Source organism: Homarus americanus, unplaced genomic scaffold (assembly GCF_018991925.1).
Source record: "Homarus americanus isolate GMGI-L3 unplaced genomic scaffold, GMGI_Hamer_2.0 scaffold19179, whole genome shotgun sequence".
NCBI classification, from domain to species: domain Eukaryota; kingdom Metazoa; phylum Arthropoda; class Malacostraca; order Decapoda; family Nephropidae; genus Homarus; species Homarus americanus.
In genome coordinates, this window is record NW_024754174.1 from 268,033 (window position 1) to 289,026 (window position 20,994).

The window sequence follows — 20,994 nt, forward strand, 5'->3', positions numbered from 1 at the left end:
GTGTAGCAGGTGTATGACAAGTGTCGGAGTGCCCTCTGGAGAAATACGTAGGAGAGAACTGTGACGTTTTATAATGACATCTGCGTAAATATTACAGGTGTTCTAGTCCATGACAAAAGGTTATACTAATGTCAAGTGGGAGCTGGAAGAAGCGGGGGGTGAGGGGGTGTGGAGTGGGGGGTGGGGGAGATGTGGTGTGGCAGGGGTGTGGGAAGGGGGGGGGAAAGTGGGTGAGGTGGGGAAAATGGGGAGTGAAGGAGGAGGGAGGGCATGAAATAAATTAGGATCATCTACTGTACTAATTTGATCCTGGTGTGTGTGGGTGGGGCTGGCTGAATGTGTGTGTGTGTGTTAAGACCTGTACGTTTTTATGGGTGTCTGTGTATATGTACGTCGATATATATTTTTTTACCGTGTACGTGTGTGTGTTTTCCTGTGCACTTACATTAGACACGCACATACACCATTGCCTGTATGTGTTCATTGTATCATTTACGATAGCCATTCTCTCGTCCTCCTTCTCCTCCTCCTTCCATTTCCTCTCTTCCTTTCCCCCTCTTTCCCCCTCACACTCTTCCTCCATTTTCCATCCTCCATTATCACCTCTTTCCTCCCCATCATTCATTTTCCTATTCTTTCTCCTTTCTTCCCTCTTTCTTATCCTTCCTTCCTTCCTTCCTTCCTTCTTCCTCTCCCCATTTCATTCAATATTTATAACAGTACACTACCTCACCCATCCCCTTTTCCTCCTCTCCCCTGTTCCTCCCCTCCCCCTGTTTTCCTCCCCCCGCCTCTGTTCCTCCCTCCCCTGTGTTCCTCCCTCCCCTGTGTTCTCCCCCCTGTTCCTCCCTCCCCTGTGTTCCTCCCTCCCTGTCTCCTCCCTCCCCGTTCCTCCTCCCCTGTTCCTCCCCTGTGTTCCTCCCCTCCCCTGCTCCTCCCTCCACCTGTGTTCCTCCCCCCTCTCCCCTCCCCTGTACTCCTCCCTCCCCTGTACTCCTCCCCTCCCCCTATTCCTCCCCTATGTTTAAAATTTGGACCTCCTCCCCTCCCCCTCTCCCCTGGGATAGGTCTGAAGTGCCTCCATCCCAGCCTAGGGAGTCACTGGGCCAGCTGCTAAATAAACCAGTAGGTCTTGTTGATAGAGAGAGAGAGAGAGATATTGATAAGTAAATAAACAGATGGAAATATAGAAGAGAAGTGTGTGTGTGTGTGTGTGTGTGTGTGTGTGTGCTGTGTGTGTGTGTGTGTGTGTCACGTTAACGGGGGGGTAATCAGTTAAGCCTTAAAAGCAACTGAAATTTTTTGCCAAGGGATTACTTTTTTTTTTTTGCTGTAGCTTAATAGAAATTGATTCGTATTGGGTAGGTTAGGTTAGGTTTAGGTTAGGTTAGGTTAGGTTAGGTTAGGTTGGGTTTAGGTTAGGTTAGGTTAGAGCTATTAGGCAATCTATGTACAGTATATACCATTTCGATACCTAACCACATGACTCTCTCTCTCTTCTCTCTCTCTCTCTCTCTCTCTCTCTCTCTCCTTCTACTTCTCTCTCTCTCTCTCATTCTACTTCTCTCTCTCTCTCATTCTCTTCTCTCTCTCTCTCTCATTCTACTTCTCTCTCTCTCTCTCCTTCTACTTCTCTCTCTCTCTCTCTCCTTCTACTTCTCTCTCTCTCTCTCTCTCCTTCTTCTCTCTCTCTCTCTCTCTCTCCTTCTACTTCTCTCTCTCTCTCCTTCTTCTCTCTCTCTCTCTCCTTCTACTTCTCTCTCTCTCCTTCTCTTCTCTCTACCTACCTATTGGTCCAGGTCTTCATTCACAAAGTCGTAACTCACCGCTGAATTCCTAGTAAAAATCTTGGCCACTGGAAGGTCAGTTCAATACTTAATTACAAGGAAAGGTTATTCACTGATCTAGGTGTGGTGGTGAGTGGTTTGTGGTGGTGAGTGGTTGTGGTGGTGAGTGGGTTGTGGTGGTGTGGGTTGTGGTGGTGAGTGGGTTGTAGTGGTGAGTGGTTTAGTGAGTGGGTTGTGGTGGTAGTGGGTTGTGGTGGTGAGTGGGTTGTGGTGGTGATGGGTTGTGGTAGTGGTAGTGGGTTGTGGTGGTAGTGGGTTGTGGTATAGTGGGTTGTGGTGGTAGTGAGTGGGTTGGTGGTGGTAGTGGGTTGTGATAGTGGGTTGTGTGATGGTGAGTGGGTTGTGGTGAGTGGGTTGTGGTGATGGTGAGTGGGTTGTGGTGGTGAGTGGGTTGTGGTAGTGGGTTGTGGTGATGGTGAGTGGGTTGTGGTGAGTGGGTTGTGGTGATGGTGAGTGGGTTGTGGTGATGGTGAGTGGGTTGTGGTGGTGAGTGGGTTGTGGTGGTGGTAGTGGGTTGTGGTGATGGTGAGTGGGTTGGTGGTGGTGAGTGGGTTGTGGTAGTGGGTTGTGGTGATGGTAATAATGGGAAGGTGTTGTCAGCTGTCTCACTGGGTTAGCTAATGCAGAGTTACGAGGGAATCTCTCTCTCTCTCTCTCTCTCTCTCTCTCTCTCTCATAAAGTAGATATATACAAACTCACATAAGCGTAAACCCGTCTCGACACGCAGGCACACATAAAAGCAACAACAGCAGAGAAAGATCATCACAGCAGAACTCACAGCAGCAGATAGCAGACCGTCACAGCAGCAGACAGCAGACCGTCACAGCAGCAGACAGCAGACCAACACAGCAGCAGACAACAGACCAACACAGCAGCAGACAGCAGAGCCATCACAACAGCAAACAGCAGACAGTGGGTTGGACTCCGCCACAAACACACCAACTTCGATCGGGGTCCTGAATTGTTTATAAGAGCTGGCTTGGACCCTAAAGTGGAGCAGTCTCTCTCTCTCTCTCTCTCTCTCTCTCTCTCTCTCTTGCATATATAGAGTTCCGATTATAATTATCTATATTGATTATCTCTCCTGTGACTTCATTATACTCTCTCTCTCTCTCTCTCTCTCTCTCTCTCTCTCTCTCTCTCTCTCCGCCAAGATAATGCAAAAATCATTTAACTTAAACTTCAAGATATTTAATAACTCATTGATCGATTCATTGAAGTAACTCACCAGGTGTAATTCACTACCTCAGGCGGCAGGTAAAATTACAGGTGTGTGATGTCTCCTAATTATACATAATGGTCGTGTATGATGTAATTAGTACTCTAACGATGGTATCAGTGGCCAATGACCCTTCCTCTCTCCGTCTCTCCGTCTCTCCCCCTCACCTGCCATCTTCCCAATTCCTTCCCTTTCCCTTTTCCTCTCTTTTCTTCCTTTTCTTTTCCCTCCTTACATCTCTTCCTTTCCCTTCCACCTTCTCTCTCCCTCCAATATTCCTTTTCCCTTTCATTCTCTCCCTCCCTCTAATACTCCCCTTCCTTCCTTCCTTCCTTCTTTCCTTCCTTCCTTCCTTCCTTCCTACACACTCACAGGTAAGGAAGGAAAGAGGTAGTAAGAAATGAAGAGGGAGGGGGGATAGTGGGATCCAGAAATGAGGAAGAGGAGGAGGAGGAGAAAGTAGAAGGAAGAAATGAAGAAGAGAAAGAAACAGACAATTCAATTGAAACAAAATAGTGTGACCAAATTAATGTTCTCAACTACAGTTTCTTTTCGTTTCTTCAGATTTTACTCCTCCATTGTTGTAAGGTTGCCTGCCGGAACACCCACCTGGCCGGGAGGGTGAGGCAGCCAACATAATATTCTCTCATCACGCAAAACTTTCTTCTTTTTTCTGAATATTTAACCAATGGCTATCCCTGAGATAAGTGACGTCACATATCCAGTGGGTGTGGCTAATCTTATGACTTCACTGGGACCCAATGAGCGAGGCTTCTCTTGTGACGTCTTGCACGAACCTACCTACCTGTGGGCTACCTATAGTGGGCGAGTCCATTGCTCGTTTGGGAGGGGGGGGAGGACACCTACCATGAGGGGTATTTTTGGCCCTGAAATGGCCGTAGTCACGACCTGAGGAAGATAGGAGTCACACTGAGCTTCGTGAGGCGCTGTGATTATACTCTAGTTGATGAACCAGGTGGTGGTGGTGGTCTTAGCTTGACGGGGAAATGAGGGGAATGATGAAGGGGAGATAGAGGGGAAGGTGAAGATAGAAAGGAAGAAGGGGGAACGGATAAAGATAAGGTTAGGGGGCAATAAGATAAAAAAAAAAGGCGTAAGGGTAGGGAAGGGAAAGAGACCTGAGGGAAGAGAGGAGCGATAGAAAGGAAAAAGGAAAAGAGGTTAATGAAGAAGTAAAAAAATATCAGTCTTATTTTCCCGATTTTTTCCCTCAAGACTGAATTAAAATAGGTAGGAATTAAAATAGGTAGAGTCGTCTGTTTTTTCTCTACCGTGAGGGGGGTGAGTGAGGGTGCTATTGGTAGATGGAAGAGGATGACATGGGTGATTCTTGAGGGAAAGTGTGAGAGGGTTATGGAAGAGGGGTGATAGGAAAGGGAGAGTAGTGTGGGGGGGGTAATGGGTGGTTGGAAGGGATAGTGAGAGTAGGTCACACGGCCAGTCACTTACCCTATTAGGTTAGGTTAGGTTAGGTTAGGTTAGGTTAGGTTAGGTTTGGTTAAGGTAGGTTATGAGTATTGTATCAGCCGTGAGTAAGTTGACCTCTCTCTCTCTCTCTCTCTCTCTCTCTCTCCTCATGACCTAGCTCACTCCCTCCCACCCTCTCACATAACATCACACCACTTCCAGATGTCTATTTCTCACGATACTCCCTCACCACACCTTTCTTTCTTTCTCTTTCTTTCTTTCTTTGTTCCTGTTCCTTCTTCTTCTTTTTCGAATTATCTTTCTTCTTATTCTTCTTTCAATTCTTCTTCCTCTATTTTCTTGTTGTTGTTGACTATTGTTCGTTATGAGTTTCGATTTCTCTTTCTCTCTCTCTCTCTCTCTCTCTCTCTCTCTCTCTCTCGATCGGGTACTCAAGTTACATTTTCGAGGTCGTTCCCAACCAAACTATATATACTGTATATACTGGATATGAGCGCCTTGCCTTATTACTTACCTGTGTTCGTATACCTGTACCGTCTAATGTATATTGTTTGTATACCAATAATAATTCTCTAATCTTCACTCCTCCTCCTTCTCTACCTCTCTTTCTCTCACTTCTCCCTCTCTTATACTTCTCTTCCCCTCACCCCTCACTCTCCTCCCCTGCCCTCACCCTCCCCTCACGTGTCACCTCTCCCACCCTCATACAGAAGAGTGACCTTAGAGTGTCATGTTTCAATTCCTTGCTGATAAATCTGTAGTATTAGCAGGAGGGGGAGGGGGTAGGGGAGGGAGGAGTGGGTAGTGAGGTTCTGTCACCTCAGGGAGACAATGGGGAAAAAAGGGGTGATAAAGGGAAGGTAATGAGCATCAGAGGGGTGGTGAGGGGAGTGTGAATGGGAAGCCAAAATAGAGAAGGGGAAGAGAAAGAGGGAGGGGGTGAGGGAGAGAGGTGGGTGAGGGAGGAGAAAGAAGCCCAGGTGGGGATGAGAGGAGGAGGAGAAGGGGAAGAGGAGGAGACTAAAAGAGAACAAGTGGAATAGAGGGAAGGATGAGAGAAGAAAGACTAGAGGGGTGAGAGAAAGGTGAGAGAAAGGAGAGAAAGGTGAGAGAAAGGAGAGAAAGGTGTGAGAAAGGTGAGAGAAAGGTGAGATAAAGGAGAGAAAAGGTGAGATAAAGAGGAGAGAAAGGTGAGATAAAGGTGAGAGAAAGGTGAGAGAAAGGAGAGAAAGGTGAGAGAAGGAGAAAGAAAGGTGAGGAAAGAAAGGGAGAGAAAGGTGAGAGAAAAGGAGAAAAGGTGAGAGAGAAAGGAGAGAAAGGTGAGAGAAAGGTGAGAAAAAGGAGAGAAAAAAGGAGAAAAAGGTGAAGAGAAAAGGAGAAAAAGAAAAGGTGAGAAAGGGGAGAGAAAGGTGAGAGAAGGGAGAAAGGTGAGAGAAAGGGAAGGAGAGAAAGGAGAGAAGGTGAGAGAAAGGGGAGAAAAGGTGAGAGAAGGGAGAAAGAAAGGTGAGAGAAAGGAGAAAGAAAAGGTGAGAGAAAAGTTGAGAGAAAAGAGAGAAAGTGAGAGAAAGGTGAGAGAAAGGTGAGAAAAGGAGAGAAAAGGAGAAAGGTGAAAAAGGAGAAAGAAAGGTGAGAGAAAGGGGAGAGAGAAAGGTGTGAGAAAAAGGAGAGAAAAGGCGACAAGAGTGAGAGAAGTGGCAGTCGTTGTCAGGAGGCAGGTGTCCCTTTAGTATGTATATTTGCACACCTCGATGAGATTGCGTGCGTGTGTGTGCGTGCGTGTGTGCGTGTGTGTGTGTGTCCAGTTTAACACACGTTTATATAATATTAATCGATACCTGAGCTGGGACTAAAGTTTGACCGCATACATTGAAGGGCATATAACTGTGCTTCTCATTCTGCTTAAGGTCAGTGTTCGGTCTAGTTGTCTCTCGTAGATCAGTGTGTGTTATGAGACCTGAGCAGTGAGCTGTTGTCTGTGTGAGCGTTATTATAGTGTGTGGTTGTGTGGCCTCAGCTTACAGTATCGTGTGGTTGTGTGGCCTCAGCTTACAGTATCGTGTGGTTGTGTGGCCTCAGCTTACAGTATCGTGTGGTTGTGTGGCCTCAGCTTACAGTATCGTGTGGTTGTGTGGCCTCAGCTTACAGTATCGTGTGGTTATGTGGCCTCAGCTTACAGTATCGTGTGGTTGTGTGGCCTCAGCTCACAGTATCGTGTGGTTGTGTGGCCTCAGCTCACAGTATCGTGTGGTTGTGTGGCCTCAGCTTACAGTAACGTGTGATTGTGTGGCCTCAGCTACAGTATCGTGTGGTTGTGTGGCCTCAGCTTACAGTATCGTGTGGTTGTGTGGCCTCAGCTTACAGTATCGTGTGGTTGTGTGGCCTCAACACAGTATCGTGTGGTTGTGTGGCCTCAGCTCACAGTATAGCATTGTTGTGTGCCTCATCTTACAGTATCGTGTGGTTGTGTGGCCTCAATCTTACAGTATCGTGTGGTTGTGTGGCCTCAGCACAGTATCGTTGGTTGTGCGGCCTCAGCACAGTATCGTGTGGTTGTGGCCTCAGCTTACAGTATCGTGTGGTTGTGGCCTCACCTTACAGTATCGTGTGGTTGTGCGGCTTCAGCTACAGTATCGTGTGGTTGTGCGGCTTCAGCAGTATCGTGTGGTTGTGCGGCTTCAGCTTACAGTATCGTGTGGTTGTGTGGCCCCAGCTTACAGTATCGTGTGGTCGTGTTCAGAATCGATAAAACTAACCTAACCTAACCTAGCCTAACCTAACCTAACCTAACCTAACCTAACCAAGAATCCTGGCCATGTTATTTCTGAGTTATTAATTGATAAATATAGTATCGCCAACTTAGGTTCCTGAGGCCACCATTATAAACAAAGTCTTCATAGCTCTATATAACAACAGGCGGGAAATAATGCGGTTTGAGATACCTTTCTTTAATTAGATTTTGACGCCATAACAAAAAAAAATTACAACTGTTACCATAAATTCCTGATGAAGAAAAAATCGAAAGACTCTCATAGAATAAAATAAATATATATTGTGTATTTTTGTGTTGTCTACAAACGTAAACATTACAAGATGACGTCATACATTAAGAAAATAGCATCGAGTTGCGTAATTTAATTTTTCCAAGGAAATTTATGAACAGCGACTTATGGACCTCCCCCTTTCCCCTACCCTCACTATCCCCTCCCACCACCTCCCACCTACCCTCTCTCCCCTACCTCCCCACCTCTCACCCCACCCTCATACCCCTACCTCCCCCACCTCTCACCCTCCCTCCCCCAAACAAAAACAATGTAAAATCAATAACAAATAACTTTATACATTGCAAAAAAAAATATATGGTTAAGATATTCTGTCGGGTACTGTGGCAGGCCGTGAGCACTGTAGACACTTGATACGGCTTATCTGGCAGCAACGATCATGATTAAAGGAAACGTTTGGACTCACTTTACGGCGTCGACACATCAAAGACCCCATGGGATTGAAAACAGTATTGGAATATGAACACTGATACTCTCTCTCTCTCTCTCTCTCTCTCTCTCTTCTCACTTTGCGCCTTCCTGCTACATATAGCCGGTCAGCCTCCCACTCAATAAGATAGATAGCCGGCTAGACTCCCACTCAACTAATCAGACAGCTGGCCAGACACTTACATATCAACCAATCAACAAACTTCACTAAATACAGGTACATAAAACACCTGAGTCTGTATCACCTGTAATTACTACCGTCTCGCTGTACCAACTGGACTCAACTAGTGACCAACTTGGGCCATTTCTTCCTCTCTGGAGCATCAGTGATAATTGTCTGTCATTTACCATCACCCGAGTTGACCACCAAGATGATACTGTCCAGGGGTGTGTCTGTCTGTCTGTCTGTGATATTGTCTGTCTATGAGTGTGTCTGTCTTTGCGTTTGTCTGTGGATCTGTCTATTTTTGAACCTGTCTGCCTGTCTATGTTTTTTTTACCTGACGCGGGCTAACAGACAGATAGACATACAGACAGACAGACAGTGACTGGAAGGCTTAAAGACACGGTCGGACATGGGGAGAAAAAGTATATCCCCATTGGTGATTGACTTTTACCCTATTGACACACAGGCGGACATGTTTAGTTTGTCTGTGTGTCAGGTGTTGCTTCTTGACACGGAAGGACACGTAGATGAGACACCATATAACTACAGGTTGTACGTGTCACTTACTCTCCTGATACGGGTTAAGTTGGGTTAGCTTGGGTTGGGTTAGCTTGGGTTAAGTTAGCTTAGGTTAGGTTAGCTTGGGTTGGGTTAGCTTGGGTTAGGTTAGCTTGGGTTGGGTTAGCTTGGGTTGGGTTAGCTTGGGTTAAGTTAGCTTGGGTTAGGTTAGCTTGGGTTAGGTTAGCTTGGGTTAGGTAAGAACTTTGATCGAATAAACCTTTGGAATATGAATAACCAGAATCTTGAACCTTTCACACACACACACACACACACACACACACACACACACACATCTCCGTCAGCGATAGAAATATTTATCATCATTATTTTAGAAAGAAATCTATTAATGTTTCACAAACGTCAGCGTCATTAGGATATTAAAACTTAATGCAAAACGGAATACACAATTAGTCTTGCAAATTAAATCATTTTCAGTGGTACTAAAACCTTGAAACAATTAAGGAGCAAATTACGGAAAATACAATCAATAGAAGATAATTTCAAATTACGGAAAATACAATCAATAGAAGATAATTTCAAAAGGAATGAAATATACGAGAAAAGTGAAACAATGAAACATTACCATCATGTTCTCATGAACACAAAATTTACATATGGGAAAGATAGGAGTAGGTGGAAAGATTCAGTGTATATGAGGCTAAGATTAGGATATAAATATTATTGGGAACTTGGAGCTGAGAGAAGTGAACAGGATAAAGAATGTAGAGTTTGTAGAACACCCAGATCCCATACCCTGCCACATTATATACTGGAATGCCCATTGCTTAATGTATATAGAAATGCCCATACAAATAATGTCCCCATGCAAATAGAGTGGATGTTTAAAAATAGGAAAATAGATGAAATATTAAAGAAATATAGAAATTTTGCATCTAGAATATAACTATGTACTATAACTGATTATATGAAATATTAGGGATTTATGTGAGACCTGAGAGGGACATTCCTGGACTGGGGTGAGGATGACTTATGTCACTTCATCTCTTTGAGATGTATTAATGTTTTTTGTATCTCAATAAACGTATCAATCAAGCAATCAATGTTGCCTCTTCCTTTTTTTTCCAGAAGGAAACATCGGCACAGTTAACCCAAAGTTAATTAATATATTTTTTATCTTAATTTTATTTAAACCGTGTGTGTGTGTGTGTGTGTGTGTGTGTGTGTGTGTGTGTGTGTGTGTGTGTGTGTGTGTGTGTAACAGCGGCGGCGACACATGAGACAACTTTCACAGGGATTACAAAGGGACGCTCCATGGCTCAAGAGAGATATTTTTCTTCGTACACTGGCAGACATTTTCCTAGCTCACTGGAACACATTTTGAAGGTTCATGGAAAAACATCTTTTGATCTCATTAGTAAAAATTTTTTTTTTAATTCTCTGGTAAACATTTTTCTGTACCTGCAAAGAAAACATTTATTTAAACATTTACCTCAAAGAGAAAGCATTTTGAAAGTTCTCCAGATTAAATATTGACACGTGTATAACGAGTTCCCATCATGATGACATTAACCATCCCATAACTGAAAATAACAATAACATCAAAATTATTGTCCTAACTCGCTGGATTCTTCACTCTTGGTAAGACATATCTTCACGGCTCACTGGAAAAGCTCCTCCCGATATAAATGACTTAAAGAGACTTACACAAAAGATGAGCAATTTCCAGAAGGCTTCACGTCATGTTTTGGTGGATAACGAGATACATTTCCAAGACGCGCTGGAAGACTGACGACACATACCACCCAGATGGTTTACAAAGGTTTCTTCTTCCTATTAAAAAGCGACATAATCTTTTTCACGATGGAATAGAGAGTTTCCCCTCACCTCATATGGAGAGTTTCCCCTCACCTCATATGGAGAGTTTCCCCTCACCTCATATGGAGAGTTTCCCCTCACCTTATATGGAGAGTTTCCCCTCACCTCATATGGAGAGTTTCCCCTCACCTCATATGGAGAGTTTCCCCTCACCTCATATGGAGAGTTTCCCCTCACCTCATATGGAGAGTTTCCCCTCACCTCATAGAGAGTTTTCCCTCACTTCATAGAAAGTTTCCCCTCACCTCATATGGAGAGTTCCCCCTCACATCTAGAGAGTCCCCTTCACCTCTAGAGAGTTTCCCCTCACCTCTAGAAAGTTTCCCCTCACCTCTAGAAAGTTTCCCCTCACCTGGATCAACATTTAAGTAGTTTATGTGTATATTAGAGATGATGATTTTGCCGATGCTTGTATAGTAAACAAAGTGACGTTACCTGAGCCAGCTTTACCAGGTGTGTTGAGGGGTGAGAGAGAGAGAGAGAGAGAGAGAGAGAGAGAGCATTAGTAAATATCAACAAACCAATATTATAGTGATCTTGGTGTGTGCGTGTGTCTGTCTGTGTCTGTGTGTGCGTGTGCGTGTGTGCGCGCGCGTAAGCAAAGAAACAAACAAACACACACGCACACACACACACACACACACACACACACGCACACACACACACGCACACACACATACACACACACACACACGCACACACACACATACACACATGGTTGAGGCACCTTGGCTGTTAAAGGTAATTTGTCGCCAGACCTTAATGAGCGCTCTCACATCATTATGTAGTTGGGAGGGGTAATGGACATTAGGGTGTTGTAGTTACGTGTGTATTGGAGCATTTGAATGGCCGTTCGTGTACACTACAGTAGTTATGATTGGACCATTTAATGTGGTCATTCCGTAGTTAATTATAGTTTACTGTAGCTGATTAGCATACATTAACGACATACCTATGAAGCGTTTAATGATTGTTAGGTAGTTAGATGGCCATTTAACATAGTTTGTCCTGGAAATGGTTGTTTGGGTTCAGTAGTTAAGCAGTTAGGATATGGTTTAACTTGATAAAGATTTGATTTAAAACTTCCGTTACTTTCTAATGGTCGTTAAGCACTCCTAATGACCTTGTTACACTCAGTATACATGAACTATCTACCTAATCCTTGTGTGTTTCTTATTCTTCTCTTTTATTATGGTTGCTCTTGTATTCTCCTTTCCTATTCATCTACTCTTTCTTCTCCACGTCTTTATTATCGCTTTTTCTCAGGGTTCAATTATCCATATTTTCTTCACTATGGTATTTTGTTTCCTCTTCTCCTCCTCCTCAGTTTCTTCTCTCTTCCTCTATCTTCTATTCGTATCATTTGTTATCCTTCCACCTAGTGTTTATTCCTCTCCTTCTCATTCCTTCTCCCTTTTCCCTCTTCCCTCCCTTATTCTCTCCACCCATCCTTCCTCCCTTCATCTCTACTTCTTAAGTCTTCCCTTCCATTGTCTCTCCCTCCATCTTCCCTTTCTCCTTCATTCTTACCCTTCTTCCCTCCCTCTCTCCCTTCCTTCTCCCATCTTTTCCTATTCATCTCATTACCATATACGTCTTCTCTTCTATTCTCTCTCCTCTCCCCTTCTTCTTAACGCTTCACTTCTCTTATATCTCTCATTGTCCTTATTTCTCTTTTCTCAAGTCCTTTATTCCATTATTTATGTCTTCTCCTTTCTTGTATTTTCTCCCTCCTCCTCCTCCTCGTCGTCGTCGTCTTCTTCTTCTTCTTTTCTCCCTTCTTCTTCCTCTGTCTCTCTGTCTGTCTCTGTCTCTGTCTCTTTGTCTCTTTGTCTCTTTGTCTGTATCTATTTGTCTGACATTTTCTTTACTGTGCTTCTTCCTCCTCTTTATTTAGTTTTCTCCTCCTCTTCTGTTTATTCACACTGCTCCTCCTCCTCCTCCTCTTCTCTTCTTCCTCTGACTCTTCACGTTCTTCCTCTTCCTCTCCTGTCCTTTCCTACTCCTCCTCCTCTTCCTCTCCTCCTTCTCTTCCTCCTCTTCTCTCTTCCTCCTCTTGTTCCTCTCCTCCTCTTTCCCTTCTCTTCCTCCTGTCCTCCTCTTCCTCCTCTCCTCCTCCTCCTACCCCCTATCCTCTTCCTCCTCTTCCTCTCCTCTTGCTACGTCCTCCTCTCCTCCTCCTCTTCCTCTCCTCTTCCTACCTCCTCTCCTCCTCCTCTCCTGATGGTCGAACAAATACACCGATCGATTTCGAATTTTTAGGTCACTTGTACCAGAGGAAAATCCCATAAACCCACCGCTTTATTTTTTCCATTTATTTATTTACTTTTTGTTTGTGGGGAAGGAATCACTAAAGGGTCACAGGTTAAGGTCAAGTTTCAGGTGGTCAGTGTTACCTCTTACTTCACTCTTGCTTCACCCTTACTTCACTTATGCTTCACTCTTGCTTCACTTCTCTTTTCATTCTTACTTCACTCTTCCTTCACATTTACTTCCATTCTTTATACTCTTTCCCCCTCTTACTTCACCTCTTGTTTCAACTCTTCCTCTTCATGTTCTTGCACTCTTACTTCACCTCTTGCTTCACTCTTTACTCTCCCTCTCCCTTCACTCATAAAGGAGAGAGAGAGAGAGAGAGAGAGAGAGAGAGAGAGAGAGGCTTCCACTCTCACCTCAGGCTAGAGTGAGTGAGAGGTAGAGAGAGTGAGAGGTAGAGAGAGTGAGAGGTAGAGAGAGTGAGAGGTAGAGAGAGTGAGAGGTAGAGAGAGTGAGTGGTAGAGAGAGTGAGAGGTAGAGAGAGTGGGAGGTGGAGAGAGTGAGAGGTAGAGAGAGTGAGAGGGAGAGAGAGTGAGAGGTAGAGAGAGTGAGAGGGAGAGAGAGTGAGAGGGAGAGAGAGTGAGAGGTAGAGAGAGTGAGAGGGAGAGAGAGTGAGAGGGAGAGAGAGTGAGAGGTAGAGAGAGTGAGAGGTAGAGGTAGGAATGAGAGAAAGTGATTTATTTATATCTAACAAAAAAATGAAAGGAACAGAAAGTGTATGAGAGAGAGTGTGTGTATGTATGTGATGAAAGTGAAGCTCTCAAACTCTCACTTTTTACCTTTCTTTCTCTATCTCTCTATCTCCTTTAAGTCGTGTCTCTCTCCTCCACCTCCATTCCGCTGTTTCGTCCGCACTTCATTTCTCCTTTTCATATACACTCTCTCTCTCTCTCTCTCTCTCTCTCTCTCGTTAGTAATAATAGCTAACACACATCAACAGTAAACATCAAAAGTAAACATCAACGGTAAACATCAACGGTAAACATCAACGGTAAACATCAACGGTAAACATCAACGGTAAACATCAACGGTAAACATCAACAATAAACATTACCAACCAACATTCTAACAGACGAAATAAAAATAAACATCGCATAATTTTTACCCGCATTTCTTTTATGTTTATTCGCACGTAATGTTTTCCTCTGAAGGATAATTAAGGATAATGTTTAGGATTTATTTAAGGGTGAAAATATATCCTAACGACTGTATGACGTTCGTAACAAGCTGTCCTAACTACCACCAGGTGTGATAAAGCCTCCCTAACGACCCTAAGACGTGGAACAACTATCTTAACGACCGATAGATGTGTAACAATTATCCTAACGACTGTAACAACTTGAACAACCATCCTAACGACTGTAACAACTTGAACAACCATCCTAACGACTGTAACACGCAGAAGAACCATCCTAACGACTGGAACAACGTCAACAACCATCCTAACGACTGTAACAACTTGAACAACCATCCTAACGACTGGAACACGTAGAAGAACCATCCTAACGACTGGAACAACGTCAACAACCATCCTAACGACCGTAACAACGTCAACAACCATCCTAACGACTGGAACAACTTGAACAACCATCCTCACGACTGTAACAACTTGAACAACCATCCTAACGACTGTAACATGTAGAAGAACCATCCTAACGACTGGAACAACGTCAACAACCATCCTAACGACTGGAACAACTTGAACAACCATCCTAACGACTGGAACACGTAGAAGAACCATCCTAACGACTGGAACAACGTCAACAACCATCCTAACGACTGTAACAACTTGAACAACCATCCTAACGACTGTAACACGTAGAACAACCATCCTAACGACTGGAACAACGTCAACAACCATCCTAACGACTGGAACAACTTGAACAACCATCCTAACGACTGTAACAACTTGAACAACCATCCTATCGACTGTAACACGTAGAAGAACCATCCTAACGACTGTAACACGTAGAAGAACCATCCTAACGACTGGAACAACGTCAACAACCATCCTAACGACTGGAACAACTTGAACAACCATCCTAACGACTGCAACAACTTCAACGGCCATCTTGACGACCATTAAACATAGAACAACCATAACCATGACTACAAGACGAAGATCAACCATGTCAACAACCATATAACGATGAACGACCGTCCTAACTACCATAAGACATAATAGAGTCTCTTAGCAACCATCGGGGTCATTTCTGTTACCTTGGACTGACCTGACCTGACCTGACCTGACCTGACCTGAACGTGGTTGACTTAGCGTGACTTGTAGTGGTGAATCTTGTTTGGTGGTTGTTGTGGTGGTGCGTGGTTGTTTTTGTTATCAGGTTGGAGTGGTTGAGTGTGTGATATCTGGCGGTGCAATTGTGTGGTTGTTGTGGTTGACATGGTTGCCGTACTCGACTTTCTTGGGGTATATCACTGTTTCTTGTGCCGCTGTTCGGTTGTCGTGGTTGTCGTGGTTGGCTTTGTTTGGTTGTCGTATATGTCTTGGTTGTCGTGGATAGCTGGTTGTCGAGGTTGGCACGGTGTGGTTGTCGTGGTTGGCTTTGTTTGGTTGTCGTGGTTGGCTTTGTTTGGTTGTCGTGGTTGGCTTGGTTGTCGAGGTTGGTATTTTGTGGTTGTAGTGGTTGGTTTGTCGTGGATATCGTGGTTATTATAGTAAACTTCGTATATTTGTTGTAGTTAATTTGGTCATTGTGGTTGTCGTGGTTGACTTCGGTCCGCACCCACGAAAAGTCATCACACGAACCCTGTTATTGGCTCACGTAACATCAAGCCTCGACTCTGATTAGTCCATCAAATCACAGGTATCGCTCCCCCATTGGTCATTGTAAATAACAGCAGAAAAAAGAGTATTGGTACAATATGATGATGATGATGATAATGATGATGATGATGATGATGAGAAACCTTTAGGATTGTGAATAATAAATACTTTCAGCCTTCTGTCGTTGGACCAGAGTCTGGTCGGGATTAAAGCAATGGGTTGGAAGTCGATCACAAGAGTCTTGACCAAATTTGCAATCAGTGACGAATAGATGACTCTCCCCACCCCTTCTCTGTGACCCAATTACCTTACCTCTAGCCCAATTCATCATCCCACCTTGCTCACCACCCATCTCTGACCTATCTCATTGCTCCTCTCCCTTCCTTCTGGCTTCATCATCTCTCCCCTAAAAAATCGTTGGTAGTTTGGTGGGAGTGAAAGGTGGGGCTACAGAAGTAGGGAAGGGGTGAGAGGGGTTTTATAGGGCTGACAAGAGGGGGGGAATATTATGGTAGGTGTGAGTGGGGCTGATATGTTCTTGGGGCTATAGTGAACCACGAAGGCCTGATGAGGAGGTTAGACTGAGGCTGGTAAGCACTAGTAAGCAGAGATAGAAGGTGCTGGCGGAGGAGGGCTACAGGTAAGGAGGCTGTTGGCATGGGGTGAGGGCTGTTGGTGTGTGGGGTGAGGCTGGTGGTAAGGAGGGTTGGTGGGGGGTGAGGCTGTTGGTGGTGAGGTGAAGACTGAAGGGCCTGAGGGCTGGTGGGGAAATGTAGGGCCTGGGGGCTGAAAAGGAATGGAAGAAGCTAAGGACTAGAGGTAAGTGAGGGCTGGTGGAGGTGAGGGACGGGATCAGTAAGGTGTTAAGGGTTGACTGTGAGGGCTGGGTAGGTAAAAGGCCTTATTCTCGACCTTGATTGTTCTTTTACTATGACAAAGACTTAATTGTTCCGGGAAATAGATTGACCTATAATATGTTTTCCCTTCAAGTTGTGGTAAGTAGGTCGCCGTCTGCGTCACTACGGGGCCCTGAGGAGCGAGGATACACCACCGCTGTCTGATTTTAGAAGGAACGAACCAGTGAGCATTGCTGTGTTCTGTTCCTGCTGGATCATACATACAGCAGGTGAGTGATGGTGTGTCTCAGGGTGGGCCGAAGAGGTAGTGACACATGTAACACCTTGTGAGTTATGGCCCCGAAAGTATTACTGGGACATATAAACAAAACAACCCCCGTGGCGCCTTGGTTACTTTCTATTACTAGACTTTTAAATAAAATGTATTGTGTGGAAATGTTAAGTTGCTGGACCCAGTAAGTCTTGTGTATGGGAAGTGGAATAAGTTTCTGTTTTAAGAAAGATCAAGAGTGAGAAATATGACCACGAACCAAGAGGACACCTTTACCGTGGAGGGGGGGGTTGAGGGCTGGCGGTCAGCAGGTCGGGCTCAGCGCGCATGACCACTCAACACAACCAACTACACCATGTATTGATTGTCGCCGGTATGCAAATATGAACAGAACTGAAGGTGCGACCTTTACCCTCCTCGTGTGGTGGGCACTGGCACCTGCACCGACCTGCCCAGGGACACACACCTCCAGGTCAACCACGTAGTATAACTGGATAGTCTAGTCGTCTATGGCGGTTATTTGGAGGGTGTAAAAGATCATTGTTGTCCTTGTGTTTTGGGGAGTTTTTGTGGAGTCGTAAATGAGAAGGTGGTTTTTCCAGAGTTGGAAAGCGATATAAATAAAAAAAATTCCGGCGATGGTGTGAAAGAGCGCGGGGAGCCCAAGAGAGCGTTCCCAGGAAGACAAGGTGAGCGGACGTACCTGTGGGCGGGCGCTACGGGGCGCGGGCGTTGAGGCAGCAGGTGATGGTGTCGCAGACAGGTAGGCAGGCAGGTCACCTCCTAGGAGCACTTAGTGACACTGGCAAGGAGGAGGAGGCGGTCTGAGCGTCGCCTGGCGGAGGCACGGAGGGCAGGCTGGGGACTGAGGGGCGCGATCACTAGGGTAGAGGCGTCGTGCACGCCTGGCGGAGGAGCAGGTGAAGGCGGGAGAGGCGGCCAGGGCGGGCACCAGGCACAAGGCACCAGCACCGCAGAAGACGAGGCCGGCACGCACCACCACACTGGCACCTCCCCTTAACAGCTCTCGTGGCACCCGCTGCCCGCAACCTCCCGACACTTGGCTTTACCTCTCACCTTCTTTACCTCGCCACCCTCACCTCTTTTCTTACCCTCAACTATACGGCAGCGCCCATGGCCTCCCTGAACACCATATGCTCTGAATTTGTTTGTGATGACATCTTTCTCGGCGACTTTGAATTACGTGGTCGTGCAATGGCTGGCAACCGGGATTCCAGCGGCAACCTTTTGGAATAGCAGGAACGAAGCCTGCGCGGTGGTTGGCTGTGATGGTGATGACGTCACTGGCTGGGCGGCGATGATTGGCCGGAGTGGCTCGGCGGCGAGACAGCAGGCGGTGGAGGGTTGTGAGCAAGAGCGGCACTATTGACGGCACCCGACCAGCAGCCAGTGCCGGCGACAACCTGGCCCTGCCACTCTCCCTCGCCATCATTAACCACCATTACTTACTCTTATCATGGCTCCTTGTATCGGAATTCGATACCTCAGAGGCTCTCACAGCCAAATAAAATCTTTTCGAAGATGATTTGTAAACATTCTCGCCCTCTAAGGCCCTCTGCCACCACGGGGCATAGAGGAGGGAGGGCCATGGTAGGAGGAGTACCACAGGGCTTCACCAGCATCCCTCCCCCTCACCCCCTCCTCCCCTTCCCCTCACCCCCCTCGCCTCAATGAATATACCAGATCCCTGTAAATTGTGCGGCTGCTGCCCATTTCCACCCTATTTCCATTTCCAGTAAATTTAGCATTTTGAGTTGTCCGAGTGTGAGGTAGAGTGTGGGTGGGTGTGAGGTAGAGTGTGGGTGGTGGGTGTGAGGTAGAGTGTGGGTGGTGGGTGTGAGGTAGAGTGTGGGTGGTGGGTGTGAGGGTAGAGTGTGGGTGGTGGATGTGTGGGTAGAGTGTGGGTGGTGGTGTGAGGTAGAGTGTGGGTGGTGGGTGTGAGGTAGAGTGTGGGTGGTGGGTGTGAGGTAGAGGTGTGGTGGTGGGTGTGGGTGGTGAGGTGTGTGGTGGGTGTGGGTGTGAGGTAGAGAGTGGGGTGGGGGTGTGAGGTAGAGTGGGGTGGTGGATGTGAGGGTAGAGTGTGGGTGGTGGGTGTGAGGTAGGTGGGGTGTGGTGGGTGTGAGGTGGGTGGGTGAGGGCAGTGTGAGCCTAGGGTGGTGGGTGTGGGGTAGATGGGTGGTGGGTGTGGGGTGGGGTGTGGGTGGGTGTGAGGTGGGTGGGTGGTGGGTGGTGGTGGGGGTGTGTGTGAGGTGTGGTGTGGGTGGGGTGAGGTGGGGGTGAGTGTGGTGGGTGTGGGTGGGTGTGTGGTGGAGTGTGAGTGGGTGGTGGGTGTGAGGTGTGGGTAGAGTGTGTGGTGAGTGGGTGTGGTGGGTGAGGGGTGAGTGGTGGAGTGAGGTGTGTGGGTGGTGGGTGTGAAGGGTGGCAGTGTGTGGGAGTGTGGGTGTGGGTGTGGGAGGTGGGTGGTGGGGTGAGGGTGTGGGGGGTGTGGGTAGAGTGTGGGTGGGGTGTGAGGTAGAGGTGGGGTGGTGTGGGAGTGAGGGTGGGTGGAGGTAGATAGGGGAGGTGAGGTGGGTGGGTGGTAAGAGTGTGGGGAGAGTGTGGGTGTGGAGGTGGTGGGTGTGGTGAGGTGGGTGGTGGGTGGAGGAGGGGGTGTGGTGGGGGTGGGTAGAGTGTGGGGGTGGGGTGAGGTGGGGGTGAGGTAGGGGGTGGTGGGTGGGAGGTAGAGTGTGGGTGGGTGTGAGGTAGAGTGTGGGTGGTGGGTGTGAGGTAGAGTGTGGGTGGTGGGTGTGAGGTAGAGTGTGGGTGGGTGTGAGGTAGAGTGCAGGTGAGTGTGAGGTAGAGTGTGGGACAAGGTTCACACAAACACACGCACTCTACCTACTTCTTTAAGTTTAGTATACAGAAGAGTAAATACACAGACACACACACACACACACACACACACACACACAGTATACCAGCACCAGAGGTTAAGAGGCCCATCACTATGTTGTGTCGTGCGCCGCCCACTAACGACCTCCTTTACAGCCGCCCACACGCCCATCCATATGCTCAACCCCACTCACCACCCGCCAGTCAGCACGCCCCCACTATGCCGCCCACCCTCCCACGTCACAGGTTGCCCGCCCATACCTCCACTTCCTGAAGCTCTCCTAACACCACCCGCTCAACTATTCTGCCCTTCGTTAGCCTCCTACACCATGGCTCACCCACCCACACCGCTACCTGCCCGCCCACACCGCTACTGCCCGCCCACACCGCTCCCTTGCCCTCCCACACCGCTCCCTTGCCCTCCCACACCTCTAACCGCCCACCCACACACTAAGATTTACCTCTCCATACCATCCGATTCCTTTCCTCCGCCACTCAGATCTCGTAACACACACACCCACACCCCACACACACACACACACCCACACACCTAAACACACACCCCACACACCCACCCACCCACACACACACACACCCCACACACACACAAACACCCCTATACCCACACCCACACACCCACCCACACCCACACACCCCACACACCCACACCCACCCACACACACACCCACACCCACCCCACACACCTAAACACACACACACCCACCCACACACACACAAACATCCCACACCACCCACACACACACACACACCCACCCACACACACACACACACACACACACACACACACAAACACACACACACACCCCACACACCCCACACACACACCCCACCCACACACACACCCCAACACACACACACCCACCACACACACCCACCCACACACACACACACCACACACCCACCCACACACCTAAACACCCACACCCACACCCCTGACACCCACACACACCCCACAAACACCCCACACACCCACACACCCCAAACACCCACACCCCACACCCCCTAAACACCCACACACACACCTCCTTCCCCTACCCCACATAAATAACTGTTTCCCACCCCTAACACAAAGTCACTATCTCTCTATCACCACACCCACGCCTCTCTCTACCACCACACCCACGCCTCTCTCTACCGCCCACACCCCCGCCTCTCTCTATCCACCCACACCCACCTCTCTCTACCCACCACACCACACCTCTCTCTACCACCACGCCCACACGCCTCTCTCTACCCACCACACCCCACCTCTCTCTACCACCACACCCCACGCCTCTCTCTACCA

At 47.2% G+C, this 20,994-nt stretch overlaps 1 protein-coding gene across 3 annotated transcripts in view; it reads right to left on the bottom strand.

Moving 5' to 3' along the window:
• The window catches only part of LOC121855708 (vesicular acetylcholine transporter-like), a 91,694-nt gene extending 73,794 nt beyond the window's left edge, over positions 1–17,900 (bottom strand). For all 3 annotated transcript variants that reach the window (XM_042350796.1, XM_042350795.1, XM_042350798.1), the window contains exon 1: positions 17,500–17,900. The gene's annotated coding sequence lies outside the window, so the exon portion shown is untranslated. The remainder of the gene's footprint in view (positions 1–17,499) is intronic.
• Positions 17,901–20,994: the final 3,094 nt, after the last annotated feature.